A 27,763-nucleotide genomic window follows, 5' to 3' on the forward strand; every position below is an offset into this window, starting at 1 on the left:
GATTGCTAAATGGCTTTGCAATATTACGATTCCCAATACATTATCTTTGATTAAGATCAAATGAAGAGAATGAAAAGAAGGGGGAAATGTCCAATCAATTAGTTGGAACGGGGAAAAGTAATGGTAAGTAGTACACAATAAAATAGTATCAAACAGTGACAAAACACAAAACAGACACAAGCAGTCACATTGTAAAGGAGAATATTTGTAACTCAGGGTTGAAAGGAGGGCTCTTTGGTGCTCTCTGAGCTTGGTTGTTTTCTTGCAGATGCTTGAGTCCAGGGGTAGGCAACCTTGGCTCTTTTATGACTCGTGGACTTCAACTCCCAGAATTTCTGAGCCAGCCTGGCTGGCTCAGGAATTCTGGGAGTTGAAGTCCATGATTCATAAAAGAGCCAAGGTTGCCTACCCCTGTGCTAGACTGATGATATTATTTAGTTTGGGTAACGAAATGTCTGCAAGAAAACAACCAAGCTCAGAGGATCCCTCACAAAAGATTTTAAATAATGTTTTGGGGAGGAATTGCCACTGTGTTTGATTACTCCTATATTGTAAAACTAGTTCCAGCTTCGTATGTATAAAGTTAGTTGTTTATGATAATTACTATTACCTCGAAAATATACAAATATCTCAGACTGCAACAAATTATCTACAAAAGCTTACTTTCTTATATCAGGCATTTGTATTTTTTTTAAAATTTTTATTAACAATAACATTATTGCTTAAATTAATAATGAACAATACGTTATTTGGAAAAGTGCCTTATAAGGTTGAGCAGTGCAATAAACTTTGTCAGGAGACATTATATAAATGTGTATTTAACAAAAATCTCTTTGAGTAAAATTGGTTCATTGCAAAGTCAGTCAGATGTTTAGTCTAGGTTTGGTGGATAAAAATGCCAAATCTGGTCTAAACATTGGGTTGACTGTGTGAAAAGCATAAAAAAAAATAGCAGGCAAAACAGATACAGGACCTGGCAATGGCTAAGAGCAGAGAAGTAGAAAGAAAGAGATAGAAGGACTAATTCTGGCTGCACAAGACCAAGCCTTAAGAGCAAATGCCTACAAAGTCAAAATTGAGAAGACAGCAAAAGAGAGCAAGTGCCTCTTCTGTAAAGAAGCTGAAGAAAACAATGGACCACCCTATTTGGCTATTGCAAGAAGATCACACAGACTGACTACAAACAACGGCATGACAAAAGTAGTAACAATGATGCATTGGAATATCTGCAAGAAATACCATTTCCTCACAAGCAAGAACTGGTGGGACCGCAAAATAGATAAAAAAGAAAACAAAGAAGCTAAAGTGCTCTGGGACTTTAGAATTCAACAGACAAGCACCGGCCACATAATACCTCAGTTCTAGCAGTTGTAAATAAGAAAGACAAAAATGTGGACAGTGGACATGGCAGTATCTGGAGACAGCTGAACAGAAAAGAACTGGAGAAATATAAAGACTTGCAAATAGAAATAGAATGACTGTGGCAAAAGAAAGTAAAGATAGGAGGTGCCTTGGGTGCCATCCATTCAAACACCATTTGAATATCATTGGCATTTGACAAAATAACCTTCAGTTGCAACTTGGAACATTTTACATCCTATAATGATACTTTTAACACCATTACACAATATCTGCCTATTACAGGCCCTTGGGAAGGACTCGGTGCTAGATAAAAATGCCAAATCTGGTCTAAACATCTGGATGTCTATTTCAATGACCGGTAATGATAACCCTCTTCACGAATACCTTCTTGTCAGGGCAGAAGGACTTGTGATGCTCCAATGAAGTTGAGAGCTATCCTTCTGGTAATGTACTCCACCAAAATGATCACCCATGCCAGATAGGTCTTAGTGGAAGAGTTAGACCAAGTGTCCATCATCCCATTTAACCAACATCCCATTTAACCTGCTGAGAAAACAGAAAAAGAATTCTATACCAGTTCAGTCATTACCTGGGTCAACAAGAACCATGTCAGATGTTAGAGTTCCTGAGCATCTGTTGAAAAAATGGGCAATGGGACTCAGGAGCTATGGCTGTACAACTGGGGCTTAACTAGGATTACTAGAAGAAGAACAACCCCAGAGAAGATAAAAGTATACTATATTTAAAAATTACACCATGCAAACATGGAAGATTCAAAAAACAATAGTAGAACAGTAGAAGAAACTCATTAAAAAAATTGGAGGCTATATAGAGAAAATAGCTTATATGAACTACAGAAATGATCACTTAGAACCAGAACCAGTACAGGCCAGCATTGAAACAACCTATGAACTGGGTTTCTACCAGTTTCAATGTGAAGAATTAAAAGATAAAATTATGGCATACACAGAATTACCAGTAGAGAGTCCGAGACTGTCCGTGCTGAAAATAGTGGCCCCAAAAGATATGGCACCTATAATAAAAGATGTGAATAAGGTGCGCACAAGGATTAAAATAACATCTATCAAGCAGATAGATTGCCTACAGCATAGTAGTAGTGGTTGCAGAAAAACTGGGTATCAAAATTAGGAAACTAAAACCAAAATCATATTCAATTCCAAAGTGGAAGATCAGACTGGAGGCCAAGATAAAGAAATTAAGATCAAATGCAAGTTATTTAAAGAACATGAAAGAACAAACATTGAAAAATGTAAAGATCATGACAAGTATAATAAAACAAGTATTGGCTTAGCACCAGAAACACTGAAGAAGCTTCAGAAATTGTAAAGCAACAAATAATAGCAATAGCTGGATAAAGTGAACACTATGAGCTACAAATCATCCAATAAGCTATTTCAATCAGACCAGAGGTGATTCTACCCAAGTATAAATGATAATAGAAATCTGGAAAATGGAAAACCAACCAACCAACCAAAAAAACAATCCACGTTTGGAAAGAACTATGTGAAATGACTTACAACTGGAACATTAAAAAAAGAAACTGAAGGCTTAATTTTGGTTGCTCAAGAGCAAACTACTCAAAGTAATGTAGTCAAGGCCAGAACTGAAAAAATGTCAAAATGCAGATTGTGAAAAGAAGCAAAAGAAATAATAGATCATTACTCAACTTGTGGAAGAAAATTACCCAAACTGATTATAAACATAATTCATTTTAAATCTCTGTAAAAATCATCATATGCCAGTAATAAAAAATTGGTGGGAACATATAGTTGAAAAAGTAATTGAAAATAAGCAGATGAAAATATTGTGTGATTTTCAAATACAAATCAATAAAGTCTTGGCTGATAATACACCAGATTTAACTATGGTCAAAAAAAAAAAAAAAAGAAAAAGAAAATGTGGATAATTGATAGTAAAACAGAAGGCAGAGAACTGGAGAAGATCAACAAGTATCAAGATCTGAAAATCTAAGTTGAAAGAGTAGGGTGTAAACTGGCCATGATGATCTCAGTGATTATTGACATACTGGGTGACATTCCAAAAAGCCTTGAATGGCACTTAGAAAATCTGCACATTGACAAAATTTCCATCTTTCAGTTACAAAAGACCACACTGCTTGGATCTGTGCATTATGACATCCGACCTAGGTTATTGTGAAGAACTAAATGCCTATGAAGGCCAACACCAGTTAAAGAAGTGGTAGCTGGAGTTTCACATTGTTGTGTATTAATAATAATAATAAATGAGTAGTATAATGACCTTATACTACTAAAACTAATCAGAAGTGCTTTGTCCCCTGTTAATTGATCAGACTGGACTTTATCTACCCCCCCCCTTTTTAAAAACTGGTTTTCCTGCAATTTCTTTTATGTACCACTAAAGAAACAACACACCTCTTCTGAAATCTTTGGTTGCTTTAAGGCTGAGGTAGAAGGGATCATATTCTGGAACATTTCGGCTTTGTGACAAATGCATTCATTCATTTTACAGTGATATTTTCTAAGTGTGGCTGGCACACAGGGATAGAAATATGTCTTCGCAGCCCAACTTCCTCTTTAACATTCATTTAGGGGGAAAAAGCACAGTTTCTTAATATTCTGAATTGGCTTCATGGCATTGTTGTGCAAATAGAGCTGATTGAGTACATGGCATTGTGATGTTAACATGTTGGTAAAGTAATCCCCCATGAGATATTTTAAAAGCTGTCAGAAAAGAAACAACTTTGCTTTAGTCCTTGAATTTACTAAAATAATCTTTCTCTCTGATTCACTGTGATTGGTTACTTGAGCTGATGACTGATCAGACTGGTTCCAGACCAATTATCAACCTTGAGTGTTATTGTGAAGGAGGCCATTGTTATAATGCTAACAGACTTTGAAAAATGTCCACCATAAAGTTATTGAGAAATCTCATGTTCTTAACAGGAGAGTAAGCCATGTGAATTCAGAGGAAACAATAAGCAGCTATTTAACTTTTCTCTTTGAGAACATTTGAATAATTTAATGTGACTCCTCCTCCTCCTTGTCATCATCACTACCACCACTATCACCACCATCACCACCACCACCACCACCACCACCATCATCATCTGTAACTGTTTATTCCTAGTTCAGCAATTTGTTGCAAATATGAGAACATTTGAGGACCATTTTCATTGGAAATGTGTCCTATGCATTACTTAGGAGATCTGTTGTATGAACTATACGCTTACAGACTAACTCTTACTGGGGCTCTTTTATGCACAAGAACTTTGCATGAACATATAAAGTCATACAGAGTTCTGATGTGTGACTTGTTCTAGTTATCGTTACAACCATATTTCCCATTTACAAACACTTTTGAATATTAAAAGTATTATTCCAATATTTCTTGCAATTGTCCTGTGACATAAAGAAGAGTTTGCCACAAAGAAGAGTTGCTACAAAGAAGGAGTCAAGCTATTCTCAAAAGCACCTGAAGGCAGGACAAGAAGCAATGGATGGAAACTAATCAAGGAGAGAAGCAACCTAGAACTAAGGAGAAACTTCCTGACAGAACAATTAATCAGTGGAACAACCTGCCTCCAGACGTTGTAAATGTTCCAACATTGGACATTTTTAAGAAGAGATTGAACAACCATTTGTCAGAATAGGGTATCCTGCCTGACCAGGGGGTTGGATTAGAAGACCTCCAAGGTCCCTTCCAACTTTGCTATTCTATTCTATTCTGTTCTGTTCTGTTCCGTTTGGTTCCGTTCCATTCCTTTCCTTTCCGTTCCATAACTTAATAGTCTTATATCCATATTACAAGTTTGCAGAGTGGCATGAAATTCATGGAGGAAAAACAAGAGAAAATAGCTTTCCATAAAGCTTATATATCCATAGTAGAAAGCTGATTAATTTGGAGATTTCTTCTTCATAGTTCATTAAATTTGATCAATAGAGTTGCTTTATTTGTGCTGCTATATGAAGACAAAAAATACCCCCAACATGATCAAAAATTAATTTATTTTATTTATTAGATTTGTATCTCAGTTTTCCTTCAGGAGTTCAAGAGTTCATCGGGAGAATAAATCTGAACTGATTTCTTTTTTCTAATCCTTACAAATGTAGCTATGTTTGGAAGGGGCAAAGCCAGAAATGCCAGGGATTTTAAGACCATTATTAACCCAAATTCCCCATAAGGCAAACCACAACAATTAATAATAAATTTAATAAATAAATAAAAACTACAGTGTTATAGTGGCTTTCAAGTGAAATAGGGAAAGCAAAAAGAAGGGAGAAATGAATGATTGACTTCTTTTCCTTTTTCTAGCATAAGCAGAAGTAGTCTATTTTGGATCTTACCCATAAATAAATAGATACCTTTAGGCCATAAATACTTCTATAGTCTTCTATAAGGCTATTCCATCTGGACCAGTGGCAGGATTCAAATATGTGAACAACCAGTTCTCTGTGTGGATGCCGCTTCCAGAAGTCCATTCTGGGCTTGGGCAATAAAAAATTAGCTACTAGTTCTGCTGAAGTGGTGCAAACTGGTTGAATCCCACCACTCATCTGAACAGAAAAAAACTCTAGATCACCATTAAATGGTGACAGCAAAGTGACACAGAAAGCTCCAAAGCCATGGACATGTCACCAAGATGTTTGCTGCCCAAATCCCATAGTTCCATCTTCTGAGCAGCTGCTGGGGAATTTGTAATTTACATTTGACTTCCTTGCTCTCTTATCCTAATAGTGAGCTCTCCAGAGCTACCCAGCAGAAATTTTTGAACCACAGGTTTTAAGATGACACTACTTACCACCTATTTCATTAATTTTTTTAAAGGCTTGGGTTGATCCTAGGATTTCTAGCTGTCAGGTTGACCTTTTCAGTTTTTTGGATTCTTCCTTAGCTTATACATCCTCCATAGACAATCTATGGCACATTATGACTATGATTTGAGTAATAAATGCTATGAATGATACAATTTTATTGTGGATTCCTAACCAATCCTATTTTGTGATTTTATTTTCTGAATATAACCTTGACTATGAACTATGAAGTTAGTTAGTATACAATCCAATTTATTTTAAGTTGTCTTTAATACTTTTCCTAAACTGATTATAAAAACTTTGAAAGTTTATATTAGAAATGTTGTTATTGCATCTTCATTTGTAAGCCTGCATTTCACAGATGGGATTTATATTATAAATATATTATGAAAGTATTATTGACTATATTGAACAGACTGGGGTATGTGTAAAGGCAATATACACTTATCAGAATATTTATTCATTTTATTTGACATATTTGTATTTTTTACTTTACTTTTTACTTTTATTTTATTTGTTTTGATATGGTTGTAAGACTAATCAGTCAATAAACTATCTATTTCTAGGTAATGATACCACATCAGAAGTCATCCCATCTCAAATCCTTCTTACAGAAACCATAATAATTTGTACTCTTTTTCTTTGTGAAGGTTATACAGCATTCAAACTAATGATAATTTATCAGAATGCATTCATTGTGAAAATGTAATATGCACATAGTTTTAAAATTATGATTAATAGATTTATTACTATCATTTGAAAGGATAATTCAGAATTAATTTATTAATCATAGCTATGTACAAACTGATCTTTGTTGGAAATATTGTTGATCTTTGTATAGTTGTTAGTTGCTAGAGCCAACTTTGGGTCTGCCACCAAAGATGGCAAACTGGTGGCTCAAGAACTTGATCTGGCCTCATCTATATCTATTAATCAAAATATATATCTACAGGTCTGCCTGTCTGTCTAAGATTCTGTTTCTAAAAAAAAACAAAAATATTACTTATAAGGATTTTCTAAGAATCATTTATTTTCCAATGATGACCTCATACCAGTGAAGTTTCTGTAAGAACTATTGACTCCATTTACTACACTCTTGGTGGGGAGAATTAGATTGTCCAGGATTCCAGATTAATAAGTAGAGAAATGGTAGCCCCCAAGAAGACAAATGTTGGTTATCCTTGCTTATGAAAACAAATATAAAGGTGGCTGGATAAGATGAAATAAAAAGGAAAGATCAATATATTTTCCTCTTCTTTTCCTCCTTTTTTTTTTCAACCCCCTCTCTTTTCTAAACAAGCTAAGAGTTTTTATAATTCATCACCTGGCTGACAGATGAGTTCTGCTGGAGAATATTAGAAAATGTCTCAAATCTCATATATATGCTAATGGTATGCTGAAAGTGGTTGGTGGTGTGCCGGAGTTTTTAATCTGTCTCGACCACTGTGGAAAGTGGAGGAGACAAGCCATTGCACTCGACAATTTATGATCAAACAACTGAATTGTAAAGAAAGAAGGACATGCAGAATGGGAGAGTAATTTTCTGATTTAACAGCGTTGTTACTACAAATAAAGAAATCTTGATTTTGACTGCACTCGACATTAAATGAGTTTCCTGCACCCTGCTCTGAATTTTTCATTTCCAGATTTGTACAAAGCACCCTGCTTAGATACAGGTGACAGATGAGGCACTGATTGCATATGGAAATCAAATGTGTATAATAAAGCCATCTTCTGTTTATTAAATAAACACATGTAGATGACTTCAATGGAGAATGCACTGATAATTCCTCATTGTGTTCCAGTTTCTGCAAGTCACAAAGAATCTTATTTAACAACTGCAAACACTTCAATGGACGCTTTTCTGTTATTACTTTATAACAAACCAGGAGGCTTAATATATGGCATTTATAAGCATTTTATTTCGATTCTTGATTCTATGCTTTATCTATACCATTACTGTAAATCAGTACCCACATCAATATGGTTTCAGGAGGATGGCTCATTGTATTCATATTTTCACTAAAATATTACATTTTCTTTATGGAAAGGGTAAAAATTAGCCATTGAGGGACTTCAGCATTGCTCTAGGATGGGGATGTAATGGAAATCTATCCAGAATATTTCATGATCTGTGCAATTATCAATTATACAACTTCCATATTATGTAACTGGGAACACAAAAGGAATCAACCAAGCAAAATGCCACCCCCAGGATTTGGGTCAGTTGTTCCCCCCCATTGTTTAAGCTGAAAGTCAGGGTGTTTTCCATATCAATTTATATCCAAAGCATTCCAACAGACCAACTGTGAAATTCCTACACACTATGGAAAACCCACACTCTATTTACATTTGGACTGACATGAAATAGGATAGTTTTATTGAATATGGATAACTAATCAAACAGTGAATGATCTGGACAAGCAAAAGTAGCTTGATTTCCATTTGACATCAGAATTTTATTTCTTCATGACTCTGTAAGTTACTTTTGCCCTTAAGTTATTGTCATGTTTTTAAAAGGCTTGAAAACAGTGTTACCAAAGATCTTCTCCATAAAAATTCTTATAGATCTACATTTTGATACAGAAATTATATGACATAATTCATAAAATGTTGTTTTATGCTTATTAGTACTTGTTTTGATCTACCAAGAAAAGAAAAGTTACTGTTGCATAGTTTGAAGGGAAGAATTAGGAGGTGAGCCTAAAATTTATCTTGCTAAACAAGAGATTTGTTAAGTGAGTTTTCCCCATTTTACGACCTTTCTTGCTACAGTTGTTAAGTGAATCACTGCAGTTGCTAAGTTGGTTGTTAAGTGAATCTGGCTTTCCCATTGACTTTGCTTATCAGATGGATCATGTGAGCTGGGACGCTGCAACCGTCATAAATATGAATCAGTTGCCAACTGTCTGAATTTTGATCACATGACCATGGGGATTCTGCAACGGTTGTGTGAAAAATGGTCATAAGTTACTTTTTTCAACAATGTTGTAAATTTGAACGGTCACTAAATAAATTGTTGTAAATGGAGGACTACCTATAATATCTTTTTATGCACTTAACTCGAGTGGTTGTTTATACATAGTATAAAGATCAATATTCTCCAGTGGAGTTCTGTTGCATTGACTCAGAAAATAAGCTGAGCTATTTTTATTACTCATCTTAAATCTGGAAAGAAGTCATCTTCTCTTCATCTTCCAAACTATGCAGGTACTTTCCCCTACTGGTTGAACCAGCATTTACTGCTGGGAGACAAACAGATGAAGCTTTTATCTCTCACCCTGTCCTCTCTTTAGCATCAGTGGAGCTTTTGAGTGACTGGGAAGTTGGGTTCCTTTTCTGATTCAGTTTTGAAGCCACCGTGGAAAAGACATCTCTACTTCCTTTTAAAAAAATTAATTGCATTAAGAATTTTAATTAAAATAGTAAAAAATTATGCAAACTAAACTTAGAGAAAGAGACTGGAAAGAAAGAATAAAAAGTGCAGAAAAAAAGAAAAAGAAGAAAAATACAATAAAAAGCAAATAAATATATAAAGACTTGACTCGTAATCTTCTTCACAAGCATAAACAAATGTAATAACTCTTTGGTCCATAAGACTGAACAGTTATTTTTTCATCATATATGCCATCCTTTATCTGTAAGCAAATCCATAAAACATCAACTTTTCAGTCTAGTGTCAGCAAAATGTCCATAAAAGGTTGGAACATTGAAAAAAAAAAGTCTTAGTTTAACCTTGATCAAATAAACCAAATTCATATTCCTTTTTATTTCTAACAATCTTAATCTTTATTCAATCAAATATTGTTGTAGGATTTAATTTGTCTTCAATTATTCTTTATTCCACCATGCACAGTTTTTGTCAAGATTTTAACAAGTGTCTTTTGTAGATCCAATAAGAAAACATTTTCTAGGTCATTCTGTTTCCAGGAATTTCTCTTTTTGCTTTTAAAGTTTCAGCCATTTTCTTTTGCATAGTAAAGTGTCCTTTTCCATATCATTTTCTTGGCCTGTTATTTGTAGTTGTCAGATAAAATTTGTGCCACTTCTGTCATACCTTCATTATCATCGTTTAGACACTTGTCTATCCATAGAAGGAGACATTGTTACTGACAGTCTTGATATTGTATTCACTAATTCCTGTCTCCATTGTTCAAAAATCTCCTTTAATATTTCTGATGTTATAATGTTTTGTGTTATTTTGTAAGTCCCAATACTAATTAACAAACTTGTATTTTTTTTTCTTTGCTTGAAAAGTTTAGTCCTCTCTAGTGTCCAATTTCCAAAATCCCATTCCTTATCTTTTATTATGACTTGCAATAGACGGGGTAGTCAGAATAAGTATGTTTCCCATGAGCAGTTATTTATTTATTTTTATAGTTAATTAAAAAAACCCTAATATTCCAAATATATTTGGACTCTTAAGCCATTTATAACTTTCTTAGATCAAAATCTTATTTAGCTTTTCGCCATTTTTAAATTCTTTAAGTTCTTAAACTGGTAATTAATTTTTCTTTTGTTCAGATTTGAAGATAAATTCACCTGATGATTTTTCTGAAGGCCTCTAATAGCTTTAAGATGGTTAATAGGCAATTTCTGAAAGTAATTAGAAAGCAAGGTATGCAAACTTAATGTCCTTTAAAATGTTTCATTACAGTTGCAAGCTAGATGGCTGATCCCGTTTTCTCCCAGTGCACAAACATATGGAGAACGGCTAGAAAGCAAAAAAGTTCTTAGAAGAGTTAATAGTTTTGTTTTGAATATTTTAGAACATTTATTATAGCTATTTTTTTCATCACCTAATTGTAACTATTCTATCAATGTAAGGTAACCACATGTTTGAACTGAAACATACAGACTTATCTGTGGTGAAAAAGATTAACTCAGGGTGTAGCATCAGCATTTATACAGTATTTACTGTATAAAATATCCCTGCACTTATCTTAAATAGAACAGCCTTTTTACTTTACTTAAATCCAGCTCTCATCTCTAGAGCTTAAATAAGGAAGCCTATATTAGCTAAAGAGCCTAAACTGTGCGTAGAGTAGTTAAGCTTCAAAAGATTCATAAATGGGTACAGTAACTGGGGAGCTGCATAAAGCAGTACTACAAGCATTCTTTCTCACTGCTCCTCATCTGGACCTTTCCTTCCATTCGCAATCCAGCTCTTAATTCAAGCATCAAGGAGTCTTTAGTTAAACACACACTTATGTCCTATTTGGCCTACTGTACTTCTGAATACTTTCTCAAAGAGCAAACGACGATGGTAATTTATACATGAGGTTGACTATAGCTAGTAGAAAAAATCTATTATCATTTAAATAAAAATATATTTATATTAAACTTCTAGCACCAATAGTTTAAGAACATAGGGATACTTTTAGGCTGAGAAATAATAATACGAATAATAATTTATTACACTTAAAAACACTGTATTGCCTAGGACATTGCTGTCCAATAATCCAGACAGAATATATTGTGTCATATATTCTGCCCCGAGCTTGGTCAATAAAGTTATCATGTAATTATTACGAACTGATGTTCAATTATTAATTGTAGGCTGTAGGCCTCGCTCTGACTCTAAGTACAATATTATAGTTACGTTTGTCAGCTGAGAGGAGGGGAGAGGAAAAAGAGAGATAGTGTCAGCATGAATAATTGAACATTAATAATTTTAGCTGTATTTAGCAATCATTTCTCACACTCATCACTTGGCCACTGTGCCTCTAGCTCACAAGTTGATTGAACTATCCTAGTCCTTGAGAAAACTCTGGGGAATAAGTCATATATGGGATGAGTTGGATAGGAGAGAAGAGAATGATGCAATACCGCTCACATCTATTTTCTCTGTTGATTAATCTACGCTGGAATTTGCCAAGATTTTGGTATGTTGCATAATATTTCTTTGCCCCTGAACAATGGAGACACTCACTTAATAGGTCAGATTATGGAGCAGTGCTTGACTTTCTAGTCAACATCAATGGGTCTAATTAGATTAATACTGTTTTTAATAGATTTTCCTTGTTCATGAAAGAAGAGAAGAGGTAATATAAGTGTCCCAGGATAATGTTGCAGGATCCAATCTGGATCGGTAACCGAGACCAGAGGTTATGCCTCTAAGGTTTTGGACTCGTGCTGGAGCCCATCTTCAGGGAAACTGCGACCTGCTACCTCTAGAGCTACTTGCTAGGGAGAAATTCCCTGAAGATGAGCTCCAGCACGAGTCTAAAAGCTCGGAAGACAAAACCTCGGGTCCCAGTGACCGACCCAGATTGGATCCTGTAAGAGTAGAGGTAGATCATTGATGATCTTTCACAATGAAGCAGATTTTAAAATCTTCTCTTCTAATCTGTAGGCAATATGAATAGTCACTTCCTATCGCAGCCCACCTACACCTGAAGGGCCTCACTCTAACGTGAATGGTGGGCACTGTTTGCTCATCAACTTGTTTATCAGGGAGTATTTAAAATCTTCTGGAGCCTAATAAATTCACCAAAAGTTAAACATCAGAATAAACAATGAGGACTGAGAAGCCTAATAGGCTCAATGAAAGTCACTGCATTGGGCCTAATTTTTGAGACAAAATCTGCTGGACCTAATAAAGAGCAAAAACTAGATGACTTCACACAGAGTATGCTGACTAAATTATTTACATACAATATGTGTGTGTGTGTGTGTGTGTGTGTGTGTGTGCATTTCTAAATATTTCTAAACCAACTATCTCCCTCTAAAGCAGTGGTTCTCAACCTTTTTAATGCTGCGACCCCCAACCGGTCGTAATTCAAGGACTACTCAACCGGTCGTAAGTCGAGGACTACTCAACTGGTGCAGCACCATTTGCAGAATGGGATTTTTGGCGGGTTCAGCAGGGCAGAGAGAGCCTGGACAATTCCTATTGGCTTTTGAAAGCCAATAGAATTAGACTCTATTCAAGAGAGTCTATTCTATTGGCTTTCAAAAGCCAATAGAATAAAAGGGAGTAGCACAGCTAAGGAAAAGGGGAAAAAATGGCGGACTGTGTTGTTTGGCGACCTCCGTGAAATGGTTGTTCGACCCCAAATGGGGTCCCGACCCACAGGTTGAGAACCACTGCTCTGGATTAACTTGGTTGCTTTTTAACAATCACAGGGACAAACTGGGGTGACCATGTGACAATGTCACTAGGAAAAAGGATGGCATGGCAAAGAAGAAATTTTAGGGATTTGTTCCTCTATCTATCTATCTATCTATCTATCTATCTATCTATCTATCTATCTATCTATCTATCATCTATCTATCTCAGTGGTTCTCAACCTTTTTAATGCCGCGACCCCCAACCGGTCATAAGTCGAGGACTACTCAACCGGTCGTAAGTCGAGGACTACTCAACTGGTGCAGCACCGTTTGCAGAATGGGACTTTTGGCGGGCTCAGCAGGGCAGAGACAGCCTGGACAATTCCTATTGGCTTTTGAAAGCCAATAGAATTAGACTCTATTCAAGAGAGTCTATTCTATTGGCTTTCAAAAGCCAATAGAATAAAAGGGCTAAGGAAAGGGGAAAAAAATGGCAGACTGCATTGTTTGGCGACCCCTGTGAAATGGGGTCCCGACCCACAGGTTGAGAACCACTGCTCTAAAGAGAATATCCTCTGCCTTAAAGTTGTCTTGTTGGGCTTTTGCTCAAGATCGTTAGAGGCCAACCTCTGTACTTTCTTTGCTACAGGCCTACCTGAGTCTTTTTATGGAACCTGTGAGGTTTGATAAGCTGTCACCTAATTGATGAAGTCTAATAGCATCTAGCAAGCTGTAACAGAAAGGTTACATCATCTGAAGCTTAACTAAGTAAAATCTCTTTGCTTAAGATATGGTTAGGAGAGAACAAATGTAAACAGAAATGATGCAGACAAGGCTTGCAGGAAAAATTCTAACTACTGGCTAAACTAAGCAGACGTGATATTGGTACTTTCAGTTGCTCTCTATCCCGATTCCTACAGGATCTTTGGTACTTAATAGAGATCTTTCAAATGCAGGTTTTCTGTTCCCCCCAAATCCTAAATGGGGAATACAATTTAACTCTTGCCTTGCAGCCTTATGATTATTCCATCTCTGTTGTTTCAACTCCAGAGTCAATCACCTTCCAGGTCTTGTCTCAGTTGATTGACATGGGATCCCGGTGCATATGACCTGTGATAACCTAGGCTATAGTTCACTCAAGAGTGAGCCTGTAGCTGAGTCTTACTGAAGATCAGCCTTTTGTTATCACTGCCAGCTACCGTATTTAGAGTTTAATTTTTGCTCCTACAGTTATGCTTTTATCAATTTTTAAAGGCAGTAACCTTAAAGGGCCTTTCTCTATTTTTTTCTTTTTGTCCTCTCCTTTCTTCAACTATTGCCATCTTGCCTCAGAAAATGATCCAATTCACTCCACTTGTAACTTTCACACTGACAGGAAATTATTACACATCATTACACTTCGTAAAACACAATTTACCCAGCCTTCTCAAATTATTCTCCAGAAAATGTGAGGGGGTAATAGAAACTGTCCATTCTATTTACATTTGTCAGTCACTCAGACTTTTTTCTCCACAGTGATACATTTATACTCCTACCTTTTCTGCAATTCAGAAAGTGTACCTTTTAGAAGTGCAAAGTAGCATTGTTGAAGAAAGAAAGAAAGAAAGAAAGAAAGAAAGAAAAAATGCCCATGAAAAATAATCCAAATTCTTAGATTTGATCAGAATAGCTTCATTATATTTCATTTTGCATTTTAACATCTTTTAAAATCTACAGTTGGATCTTTGTGTTGTTCTTCTTTGACATTCATTTCCATATTTATTCTGTTAACATACTTTTCATTGTCATACACAAACACCTACACACAATAACAACAGCATTCCAGTATTTAAGTTCGGAACTGGGTTCACTGATATAAGGACATTTCACCAAAGTATCTCTAACAATGTGTATGGCATTGTAGTTGTAGTGAGCAAACATCTCTACAAGCTAGTTGGACACAATTCATGTACGTGACTAGTGGACTATTCTTTGTTCTGCTGAAACCTTTTTTTTTCAGGAATCCTTGGTGCTCTCAGAGCTTGGTTGTTTTCTTGCAGATGTTTCATTAAGTAAGTTCATTAAGGTAATGAAAACAACCAAGGTCAAAGAACACCAAGGACCCCTCATTTCAATCCTGAGCTACAAATATTCTCCTCTATTGGTACCCTTTTCTCTGATGTAAAAAAGGTTGCTACGGTCTTTAAAAAAAACCACTTCTGTGTTGTGAAAAACATATAAACCTTCTGTGGTACTTCTTTTAAAGTTGCTGAGCCAGTGACTAAAAGCTCTTGAGTACACTGAGGCTAGAAATCTTAAAGCTTATGGGCACAGAGGTGCTGCAGTCTGATTCTGTGTTTTTCTCATTACTACAATGCCACTTCTTGTTGCGTTTACTAACAAAAACACTAGTGTCTTGACAATCTGCTGCTTTCCAGCAAATTTACATTTATGTCATGGTTTAATTTGATGCCTCATTTATGATTATGGTATATTCAGGGTAACATTATTTTAACCTGACTTTCAGTTTGCAGATAGATATATGGATGTTTATTTAGTAACAGCAAGTGTTGCCATCTGGAAGGAAAAGGAACGAAACAAATTTCTACTATATTCTGGCACTGGAGCAGAATAATCCATACTCTAAAACCGCAGTTCCATAATGTCAAGTGTTTGCTTCTGTCTACCTGATCTAAATCCTAGCAAAATCTGCTCTAATTCATAACATTTATTCTCTAAATGTTTGCTCTCTAATCTAATTATTCTAAAATAAATACAGTCTAAAGCAGAAAGCCACCAAATAAATGGTCGATGACACTTTATGGAGTAAATGAACATTTATGGGAATAAGTGGTCATTTATTCCAAAGTATAAGCATCTTTAAAAAAAAAAACAAGAGCAGGGGAGAAATAAAAAGAGCTATGTCTACCTTTTAACCATTAGCTTTGTGATATTGTTTGGCTTTCCTGTGCTCTTCTGTCAAATTCATTTTGCCTCAATGGGAGAGGGATGATGAATTGGTCACCTCTTGGAGGTGGAGAGAGGAGATGCTAAATCTAGGTCTGGGAATTGGCTAAGTACTTCAGCGGAGCTTCAAGCTCTTAATCGCTCTCAGCAAGTTGGCTTTCTTGATTTATAAATGGGGGCGGTGATTAATGATCTTTTAAGTGGACAAGGCAGGTCCAAAGCTTCACAAATCGGGCCACTCAAACATGACAACCACTTGTAAGAGAATAACAGCTTTTTCTTGAGTCATAGGGTCTGTCCTGTGTGTATGTGTATTCTTCGTTAATATGGGTGAGCATCATTATGGGATGACAGGTTTTATATCTTGGCTCTATCAAAGGTCAAATCCAGCAATTGCCCAGGCAAAGGTCTGTGCCTCATCTAGGAACATTTAGAGCCATGCTTTCAAACTTGACAACTTTAAATGCATGGACCTCAACATGCAGAATTCCCAGCCAGAGCACTAATTTAGAGGGAGGTTGTATCAGGAAAAAAATTATAGATAATCAAGTGGTTTACATGGCACAAGAAAACAATGGCACTAAATGTTCCCTGTTTCTTCTCAGTGGGAAAACTGCTCCATTTCAAGATGCAATGGTTCCAAAAAATACATTTTGGTTTTGTTAGGAATATCTGAACCCCCAGGAGGGATGGGGGAGAAAAAGCATCTTGGAAGGGACCCTCTCTAGTTTTCAGAAGGATAAAAGTAAGGGAGGAGAGAAATATCCCTCTGACTGGATGGTGCGGAAATGGAAGGATTTATATTCCTTGCAGACAGCTGGTCATTTGCTTTCTTTTAGAGAGTTGTTGGGGCCACTTGGAGGTTTGTATATGTCCTCAGAGTCACCTGAGTAGTGTGTGGAGCCTTTCTGGACCTGCTGAAAGGACTGTTTCAGGATTCCAAGAAGGCTCCACACCCATTTGCACTACTGAGCTGAAGAAGCTCTGGAGCTCCTGGAACTGCTGAAAGGACTGTTTCAAGATTCCAAGAAGGCTTCACACCCATTTGCACTACTCAGGTGAACCTGAGTAGGTGTGGAGCCTTCCTGGAACTGCTGAAAGGACTGTTTCAAGATTCCAAGAAGGCTTCACACCCATTTGCACTGCTGAGCTGAAGAAGCTCTGGAGCTCCTGGAACTGCTGAAAGGACTGTTTCAAGATTCCAAGAAGGCTTCACACCCATTTGCACTACTCAGGTGAACCTGAGGACACAGACAAACCAGCTGTCTTCAAGGAATATAAACCCTTCCATTCCCCACCATCTAGTCAGAGCTGAAGAAGCTTCTTGGATGAGAAGCAAAATGTCTTCAGAGAAAAACAAGAAAGTCCAGTTGCCTCTTAAAAAAGCACTGTTGGGACAACCCTGACCTGGATGACTGAGAATCTCCATAGACATTTAGCAAGGAGAGAGAAAATTTCAGACGTGCAAAATGTTGTTCCTGTAACCTTGTAATAAAACTGGTGTTACTACTCATGGCTTGTGCTCTTTATGGTTAGCACTTCTTGTCTGGACTACAGACAAGAGCAGATGTCCTATACAAGGACCATCCCTGCATTACCTCTTTCAAAAGGAACTTGTAATTCAGATCCGCTCAGTGTTCTGAGAGGACAGAAAGTCAAAGGTCCTACAGTTTGCAGAGAAAGAGCTTCACTTTTTGAAGTGTTTCTTTATATTTATCCCTTATAATTTTAGCCATCTTATTGCATGTTAGCCTAACTGTGAGGCTACATGAGAATGCTGGTCTTGATCTTCTTCTGAATTCTTTGTGGCTTGATATTGATAAGCATGAGCTTGGTTATAATATAGTCGTTATACCTTGCTTCAGGTTGCAGAATAAACTTCACGAATGGGCTTTCAAAGCAACGATACCTCCTTTAATGGGGGCCTTTCAAGAAAAAGCATTCTGTGAATTTAATAATTTATAGCGCCGATGTTATTTCTTTTTAAGATAAGAACTATGACCGATTACTAGCAATGTAAGGAATTGAGCAAGGACACTTGATTGAAAAAAAACTAACTTCTGCTAAGAGAGGGGAAAACCGCTCTCTCTGGAGGCAAATTCCAAGGGGGTTTCAATTTGAATTCAGTTCATTGGAGAAGAATGGTGTATGTGAATACTGAAGAATGGTGGACTTATTTTCTAGAACTCTGTTATACAAAATTAATCTTTTTGTTGTGCTGTTTGGTAATATCTTTTGCAGAAGTATTTCCCTCTCTCTTCTCCTTGCCCATGCTAACAGAAGATTTTGATAATATCTTTTCCAGGAACTTTGCTGGTAGAAAAGAAGTGCAGCAGAAGCAATGAATTACAGCATCTGTATACATTAGTGCTCTCTGGATGACATAAAATCTTTCTTTCATAAAATGCTGTAGCCCTGGGCTTAAAATAAACCTGATTTCAATTGGAATTTATTCTGAGAAGGACAAAAAGGAGGATTAAAAAAAAACATCATTTGGGCTGAAGACAAACTTAATGGACCAGTGAAGATGCTACCTGCAGAATGTAAGTATGCAGATCATCTCTGGTTAAATGAGGTTGATGGGATTTTGATAGATAACCAATCCCCCCCTCCTAAAATTATCTGTGCTTCCCTTAAAATTGCAACACTTGTTCCTGGATTTAGATTTGTTTGATTGTTTGGGTATAGACATACACATGGGTCAAATGCATTTAACTTTTATGAATGAAATGCTCAGAATACCAGAAAATCTTCATCTAATAAATGCAGCTCTTTCAAGCTGTATCAGTTGCAATGGGCCAAAGATATTACAAATACACAGTGCCCCCTAGCAGACATAGCATGGATATCCAACTTTTCTGGCCCAAAGCCCATACTCGACTCTTCATAATTTGCCAGTACCCATATTTCCCAGAATGACCATGTGCAGGACAGAAGAGTGAACCAGGGTAAAGCTCAATTTAATTTAATTTAAATAGACATTCCGCCCTCATTCATAATTATATTAAAATATATAATAAATTATAGTTTGAGAGCAACTACTGGATGCAGTCTATGTGCACATTTTGGAAAGTGAGGAAGAGGTATTGTGTCCTCCTGGGGCCTTTATAGTGTTTGTTCAACTTCCTTATATAAAGCCCTCATTGTGAATGAATAAGTAAAACTTTAACATCATCCCTCTTCTCTTTCTTCTTCTGTTCCATTTTTTCAAAGGCTGTTGCTTTAGAACAGGGGTAGGCAACCTTGGCTCTTTTATGACTCGTGGACTTCAACTCCCAGAATTCCTGAGCATGGAATTCTGAGCTCAGGAATTCTGGGAGTTGAAGTCCACGAGTCATAAAAGAGCCAAGGTTGCCTACCCCTGCTTTAGAACTTTATCTAGAAAAGAAGGACAAAACTTACAATTTTCACAGTTTCCTTGTGGTAGCTATAAGAGACAGGTCATAATAACAAAAAGAAAACAAAAGAAACCCAAAAACATTTTTTATCTTATTCTATATGTATTTCTTATTAAACAAATTTTACACGAATACAAACAATCCAAATTCTTAAAAAAAAAAAAAAGTAAGGAAAATAAACAAAAGTGACAAGTATGTGTTTAGCTCCGTGTTTAGCTCTGTAGAAGAAACAGAATAATAATAGTCCATTGACAGTGCAGTGCAGGGAGAAAAGTTGATTTAAACTGTATGCAAGATCCACAGGTGTACCTCTTAACAAACAATTAGAATAACTTATGTGCAGATATTCTTGGAAGTGCCAGGATATTTATTCTACTGATGAGACATGCAAGCTCAGGTTTTAATTCATAGGAGGCTAAAAATATAGCCACAGCTTAAATATCTATTTTCTCATTGAGTTTAATGAAGCTTACTCCTTGGTAAACATGCATTGGATTGGAGTTAAGTGGCACAACATGTTTAATGAAATGGAAGTGTTTTGAGAGGGGGTTGGGTATGGTGGTTATGTTGGTGGGTATAGGATGATAGTCTAATGTAAGGCAATGCCTTCTGTAATATAGCTTCAATTACACAAAAAATATTTTATATCTAGTTCATAGTTGCCTCTTCTTGTGAATTGAAAGAATTCACCGGAATCATGTTTACAAAGTATAAAACAAACTTTTAAAATGTACTATGCAAAAATTAGGAAAAACAATGTAAAATACGTTAGACCTTCACAGCTGTTCTCTCTCAATCAGATGCTTTCTTATTCACACACAAGTGCACATTATTCAGAAGTCCCGTTAGAATTCTGAAATCTGAAAAAGTACAAATAGCATTAAGCAGATGTAATTTCCTTTGACTAATTATCGGATAAGATCATCAAGAACCATCTCACACTTTGGGTTACTGATCAGAGAAAGACTTTATTAAATCTGAAGAAGTAAAATAAAAAATTTCAAGTGTCTTTATCAATACTCAACAAGGCTGTGACAAATTAGCTTACTACTGAAAAACAAGTGGTAGTGATGAGACACTTCTGAAACTACAACTAAAAAGGAAATCTCAGTGATTTCCGGTCTTTGGGTTTAGTACTGGTACGTTTTCCCACTTGCATGTGATGGTACAATAGCTTTCAAGTACTCTCTCACAATTTCTGATTTAGATCGGTCAGTCCAAGAATTGTTAGTAGACTTTCTCTGTATGGAACTAGATATCTAATCTATATTTCTAGCCTGTTTGGCCCTTAGTTTTCCTAAACTATCTTCATTATAGTTAAAATAAACATTTTTTTCCAAAGCATGGCACAAATTGTCTATTGTTTAGGATTTTGAGCTGAATGTCAGTTCTTTTATCTAAGGACAAAGTTAGGAAGTGGCATTAAGTGCTCTGTGTAAGATGATTTATTTTTAAGTTTAAGATAACCCATACTATCAGTCCTTGTGCACATTATTTTGATATCACTTTATTTAGTTCTCTCAGAAATATATTGAGCTGTACATGCCAAACTACTCAACTGTGTCTCATTTTCTGTTTCACAGTACTCAGTTCTTTGGAGAGAATAACTTATACTCGTTGCTTTTCATTTTATTCTGCTTTTTTAACTCAGATCTGCAGCAGGCACAAAATGATTTCTAAAAACTAGTACAATGGTACAACAAAAGTTTATTTTGCTATGAGTTGTTTCATTTCCAACCAGTTGCAATATTGATTTCTCTCTGTAGTTTAATTATTGAAGTCAGTTTCAGTCTTCCCTGCAATGGGTAGAAGGAAAAATGATGTTTTCATTTAAAGGAAGTCTATTGACAATGGTGCACTGTCTTCCCTTGGGTTGCAAAATCAATGAAATTGGAAAATCGGTGTCGTAAAAGTAATGTGCATGAAATTATTAATGTTTTCATAGGCATAAGTAAACTGTGCTTGTTTACAGCAGTTCAGGATTTGTTACAAATCATTTCAACCTGATTACTTGCTGATGCTGATACTGTAAGTTGCTAAAACAGAAATAAACATGAGTGTCTGAATTGTTTATAATGGTAGCTGTAATGGAAAAAGGAGAAAACCTTGCTAAGACTACCTATCTGGCTTGCTAAGGACTCTGGGAACATTCTCTTCCCTTTCTTCCTTCACTAGACAATTGCTAAAAAAGACAAAAAGTCGTAAACTTGAGTCTTGGGGAGATATTCTTCTAGGTTATGGCAGATCCTCAGGGCTTTGGTCACCACTTTCTTTATTCACTGGAATTTCACCATGTGAAAGAACTTATAAGCAGCAGGAGTACTTGTGAGCATAGAAAGCATACGGATGTGTTACATCTCCCCTGATGTATCAGTGACTATGGATCTGGCTGGTTGCACTATTTAAATTAACCTCCTTTATGCTGAATCAGATCACTGGTTCATGTAACATGACACTGCATTGACTTTCCAGAATTATAGATAGGAGAGGCCAGGGATTGGCTCTACATTTTTCCTACATTTTCTCTGTTATTGCTGCAATGGCCATCTGCTGGACTGTAATACTGTTGATATGGTCAAGAAGGGAAATATCTAATGACCAGTAGAACATGCACATCTTATGGCATGTAAGAACACTCCTCAGGGTTTACTTAGTGTGGGACTAGAACAACTTGCCATGGCTAACTCATTACAGGAAAACTAATTGCACGGCAATTCAACACTGTATCAATGATTTCATTCAGTTACTTTTATCACTAGTGACCAAGTTTTCATCAAAATTACTGCAACTCTTGTATTTCTGTATTGAATTTCTTTATTTTATTATTATTGGCCAAGGTTCTGTCAATATTAATTTAACTTTTGTATTTGTTGAATTTTCCCGTGGCTAATTGTCCCACAGCAAGTTGGCTGTGGTGAATTGTCCCATTCTGCTCAGTGCCATATACAGTATTTGTAATGGTATCGGTATCAGTATTGGTATTGGTGTCAGTATCCATATCTCTATCCATATCTGTATCTGTATTTGGATCTGGATCTTATCATTCTTCCAAAGAATTCTAGTTTGTGCACCTAGCAATTTACATTTATCCTTATAGCAACCACATCAAGTAATTTAGTCCAAACGACTGTGCTAAGATCACCCACTCATGATTATCATGAATTTCTGGCCTAAATTTTCTGTTTATTAGTTTTTTGGACAAGACCTGTAATCCGAGTTGGAGCTAAACTTAGATTATCTACCCAATGGCCATGTTTGCAGTAACATACTGTTTCCTCTTGAATCCATGCATGTTGATTTGTAGTCTAATCATACAATGAACACATTGATATTTGTTTCTGTATGTCTGTTTTCCTAGTTAAATCAGGCATACAGAGATATGAAATAAATAATTTGGGTAACCTTTTGGGAAGAAAAGTGGGCCACAAGAAATATTTAACCTCTCTTCTATCTTCATCAGTTTAACACACAATCAGGTTTCTGCAGGAGAAATACATTTCATGCCAAATAAATATCCTGCTTTTTCGTAAGAGAGGAACGCTTCCTTTATAATTCCATGTTGCTGTCAGGTGAATTTTTAGAGCTCTTTAAAACACCATCAGACAATTTGTCCATCATCCTCTTAACCGTTTGATCTGTTGAGATGGTTGCAGTGCTTACTAAAATCATTTAAAAGTGTCTTTGAGTCTGGAATCCCTTTGTTCTCTGAATTAAAAATAGCAGGAATAATCCTACTTGATTTGCAAGATTCTTGTTGAGTAGCTTATAATTGTTGAACCAACAGTGACTCAGAGCACTCTCTAAAGGGATTGGTGCCATTTGTCATATTCTAGCCAACATATACGTAACAAATCCAATAAAGGTGGACAGTCTGTCTTGTCATTTGAAATTCAGATGAATGGCTGACTTTCTTAGATGTGCAAATGTGATTTCCCCAATTTAAAAAAGTGGGATGGGGATTAGTTGAAATGCTTTTTTTAAAAAAAATATTTCAAATAGATAGGCAGTAGCAGGGGAAAAAACAAAGAGCCAGCCTAAGTTTTATGGCGAATGGAAGTAAGATAGGTTTTGTTTAACATGGGAACAGCATATTGGGAGTGAGATGGAGTGGAGTGGGATGGCTGGAAGCCATTTAAGGCAATGGATCGTGAATTTTTCAGAAGCAGCTTCATTGTATGAAATATTATTTAAACCTTCAATAATGTATATGCACGTACAACCTTGACAGTTCCAGAACCATGTGATTCCTCTACTCTGTAAGCTACATTGGCTTCAAATAAGCTTCCAGGTATGATTCAAAGAGCTGTGATGATGCAGTGGTTAGAATGCAGTATTGCAGGCTAATTCAGTTTACTGCCAGGAGTTCGATCCTCGCTGGCTCAAGAATGACTCAGCCTTCTATGCTTCCGAGGTCAGTAAAATGAGGACCCAGATTGTTGAGGGCAATATGCTGACTCTGTAAATTGCTTAGAGAGTGCTGTAAATCATTGTGAAGTGGTATATAAGTCCAAGTGCTATTGCTATTGCTATTTCTAGTTACCCCTTTTAAAGCCCTACATGATATTGGGCCAGGTTACTTGCAAGACTGCCTTGTCCCAAAGAGGTTTACCCATTCCATACATTGCCATAGGGAGGGAATGCTTCAGGTTTCCTCATTTAAACATTGCCATTCTATGGGACCTAGGAGGAATGTCTTTCTGGTGGCCACTTCTTTTGCCTAGCATGATCTTGCCCCAATATACATCAGACCCTCCCTAACTCTGCTTGCTAGGTTCAGTTGAGTGGTGGCCCCCTTTGGGTTTTATTTAACCCATTTGGTCCAGCATTTTACATATTGCCTTTTTAAATGACATATGGTTATATTTTTTGTCAGTGTTTACATTTGTGAGCTGTATGTTGCCCAGAGTTACATTGGTTCAGTTGGGCGGTTTTATAAATGAGTGAAATAATTAAATGAAAGATATTGGCATCACTACAAGCCAGATGTCATGTTAATGGAACTTTCCAACCTGATGGTCGACATATAGCAATAGGAATGCATGATGGCAATGTATAGACATAGAGGATGTCTTTTATGGGGGAAGTCAAGGTTTGTCCCCACCCCTGAGATTTCTGAACAGCATTCTGTTTCCTATTAGTACCCCCATTTTAAACAAGCTTTCTCTGCAGGGTATCTGTTGATTTTGTTGGAATTAGCTTTCTAAGTAGCAGGTGTAAAAATGTGGCCTTATTTTAATTTCTAGTCTATAATTTGTGTATGCAAAAAGTGTCTTTCTTTCAAGTAACCTAGTGGTCTTCTAACAGGTGAGTTGGGATGGGATTTAGTTTGCACTCCTTTGCACCCAAACGTCTAAAGGATATTTGTCTGTGTTTTCTTTTTCTCTTTAATATGAATACTGAAAAGTGTTCCGCAAAGAAAAGTCAGTGTTTTCTGTGGATAGGAGTTACCAATAAGTGAGGTGGCTCTTGGAGACTGTTAGTTTTGCTTTCTATTGTGCTGAAACGTTTTTGATTCCACAGACAGTTTAGGATATTTCAAACAAAAATGTAGCAGCCTTCTGTGAGATAATATTCCAGGAAGCATATTTTCCAAAATGTAATGCCTATCATGTGGATTTTTGAAGGGCGTTTTTAATATTCTAATATATCTACTGTATATTTTTTTAAAAAAATAGCTTCATCAGGTAATTTTTTCATAGCTGTTTTGGAAATCTTAATTGTTTAGCTTAGCTTTTCTTCTACTGTTCATGTTCATTTCAGTGCATAGAGTTTCTTCGTATGAATTCCATACAGAAAGTCAAAAGATAACAATATATTTTAATTGATGAGAATATTATAAAAAAATATAACCCTGGTTGATGGATTCCAGTTAGGAATCAATCACTGTCTCTTAATTCGCTAATGAATCCAATGATAGAAGAAATGAAACATCACTAAAATCACCCACATAGGACATCCCAATTGATGAGAAGCCTTTTGATTTATTATACAACAGATAAGATCGGCATGATACAGCATCCTGATGGTTTATGAGCCTATGAAAATCCTTGTAATGAAGGTTATTCTCAAACTCATAAAATTTCATATTCTGGTGTGTACTCTATCATCAGCCGGTAATGTGAGACTCAGATTTATAAATGTATTAATTATAAACAGAATTTGCTGGGCTATCCAAGATGAAACATGCCATACCTGAAAGCTAAGGAAACCCAGCCCCAACAACCACAATTCAGTTCTTATGCAGTAATAGTTATTTTATGTTCAGTTATTTTACGAATGGTGTAATTTGAGAATAGGAAAAAAGTGCATCAAAATCAAGTTGCATATCACTTGGTAATTTCTGTAAATCAGCAAAAATAATAAACAGGTGTCTTAACATCCAAATTTGAAAGTCCAATTTGCGATAATTCAGGTGTAGATATGGATTTGTATACCTATGGTGCCCACTTAATGGCCACTCTTTCAGTGACTAAACTTACAACACAGGTATACTCTATGCTCAATGTAAAAAGAAGAACTTTAATCCAGACTTTCATTCTTTTCTGTTTTCTGATTTTCCAAAGTGGGAAGGATATTTCTGAAACATTATAGCTTTCCTAGTTTTAGAAGCAAGAACTAAAGGCAGTCATACTGTATATCATTTCCCATCCTTTCAGAGCTAGCTTGTTTTGGGAGGAGAGATAAATCCATAGTACAGTCAGTAGTGCATACCCCTTTTGGTTTCTTTAGGCTGGTATAGCATTGCCTTCTCCCCTCTGATCTTCTTCAGGCTGATCCTTCATTCAAAGTTAGAGATTCATCTAAATAGCAGGTAACCAGAAATAGTGGTTGGAAGGGAGAGGCTGGGAAACAAAGCACCATCTCTTTCTCTTTCTGCTGGTCCATGGAACAACCTTTCTTGAGCTTGTAATTATGGCAGAGGCTCTTTTGGAAGATGGGTTTTGTGTTCTTCTAATATGGTTTCCTGGAACAGTGCTAAACCCCATGTCCAAAAGGAGATGATACTCAGGTTGTCTTTCAACAGACCCAAATGAAACATTTTTCACCCAACATTTGCAAGTTTTGATAGGAGGCTAAATCTACCATTCTAACCTTTTTATGGAAACTCATGTTCTCTCTAGGTCAGCCTAGACTCACTTTAAGGATTTGGATGATTAGGTTTGTTGGGAGGCAAGGAAAACAAAGACCAGGAATCCTGTAAATAAGTATACAGGGCACATTAAGCATTGAACTCATAGTAGGATAGAGATTGCCAGTGGGGTCAGAAAGTTTTATGCTGGCATAGTTTTCTGTTGGTCAAAGGCTCACGTACTTTAACTCAGCCATGAAGAAAAACCCTCAGATTGTAAGAAGTATTTTCAATGCCAGTCCATAATTAATATTAGCCAGTCAGAGAATCACAAGAAACAAAACAAAAACAATTAAATTAATACTTTTTCATACTTTCAAAATTATCTACAAAAATCTAAGAAGAAAAACAGTAGGTTAAAATTTCTTTTAACCCTAAGGAAGATTTTCACAAAGCAGTCTAGGCATGTTGGATTGTGCAATTTCTACTTGTTCTTTTCAATGGATCTTGAAATAATAATACCTTTCTCTGAATTGTCCCTTAAAAATATATATATACACACAAACACACACACACACACATATATGCCAGGGTTAAATAAATGTTAGAATTTCAGACATAAGACTGGAGGAATAGATGTCAGGATTAATTATGCCCTTTAGAGCTTCTCTATATGTTGCCCATCTTCAGAGAATAAATTTCACAGGAAGAGAAAAAACACCTTCTCTGAGCAAAGGAGAATGGATGTATTGGAACCCTTACAGAAATGATGAGCTACATGAAAATCCCATCTGATGTTTAGATTGATTAGTTATTCAATATTTCTCTGTGCCAGTGTGCATGAACCTCAGGCTTCTTCCCCCTTTTCCATCGGAGAATAGGAAGAGGTTTCATATTGTAACAGACAAGGCATTGTCAATTAAGTATCACCTTCAATTTCCTTGTTTATGATTCTGTGGCTACTAAGCATCAATAATTTCTGTCCTCCAGGTGTCACAAGGAAGATTGATTGTGCATGTCATCCTTGATATGAAGACATTTAAATGAAACCACAGCCTTCTCCCTGCATCAGCCTGGCTTTCTGCAAAGCAAAAGTGCCACTTGAAGAGGCCATTTCTTTA

The 27,763-nt window shown here is 36.2% G+C and overlaps 1 long non-coding RNA gene across 1 annotated transcript; it reads left to right on the forward strand.

Annotated features, from left to right (window-relative positions):
• LOC120301749 lies at positions 1-27,763 on the forward strand. Its single transcript, XR_005554996.1, has 3 exons — positions 1-123; positions 18,481-18,718; positions 27,633-27,763. It is a non-coding gene; the product is annotated as an uncharacterized LOC120301749 (long non-coding RNA).

This window comes from Crotalus tigris, unplaced genomic scaffold (assembly GCF_016545835.1).
Source record: "Crotalus tigris isolate CLP2741 ecotype Arizona unplaced genomic scaffold, ASM1654583v1 scf7180000024391.5723578, whole genome shotgun sequence".
Classification (NCBI taxonomy): domain Eukaryota; kingdom Metazoa; phylum Chordata; class Lepidosauria; order Squamata; family Viperidae; genus Crotalus; species Crotalus tigris.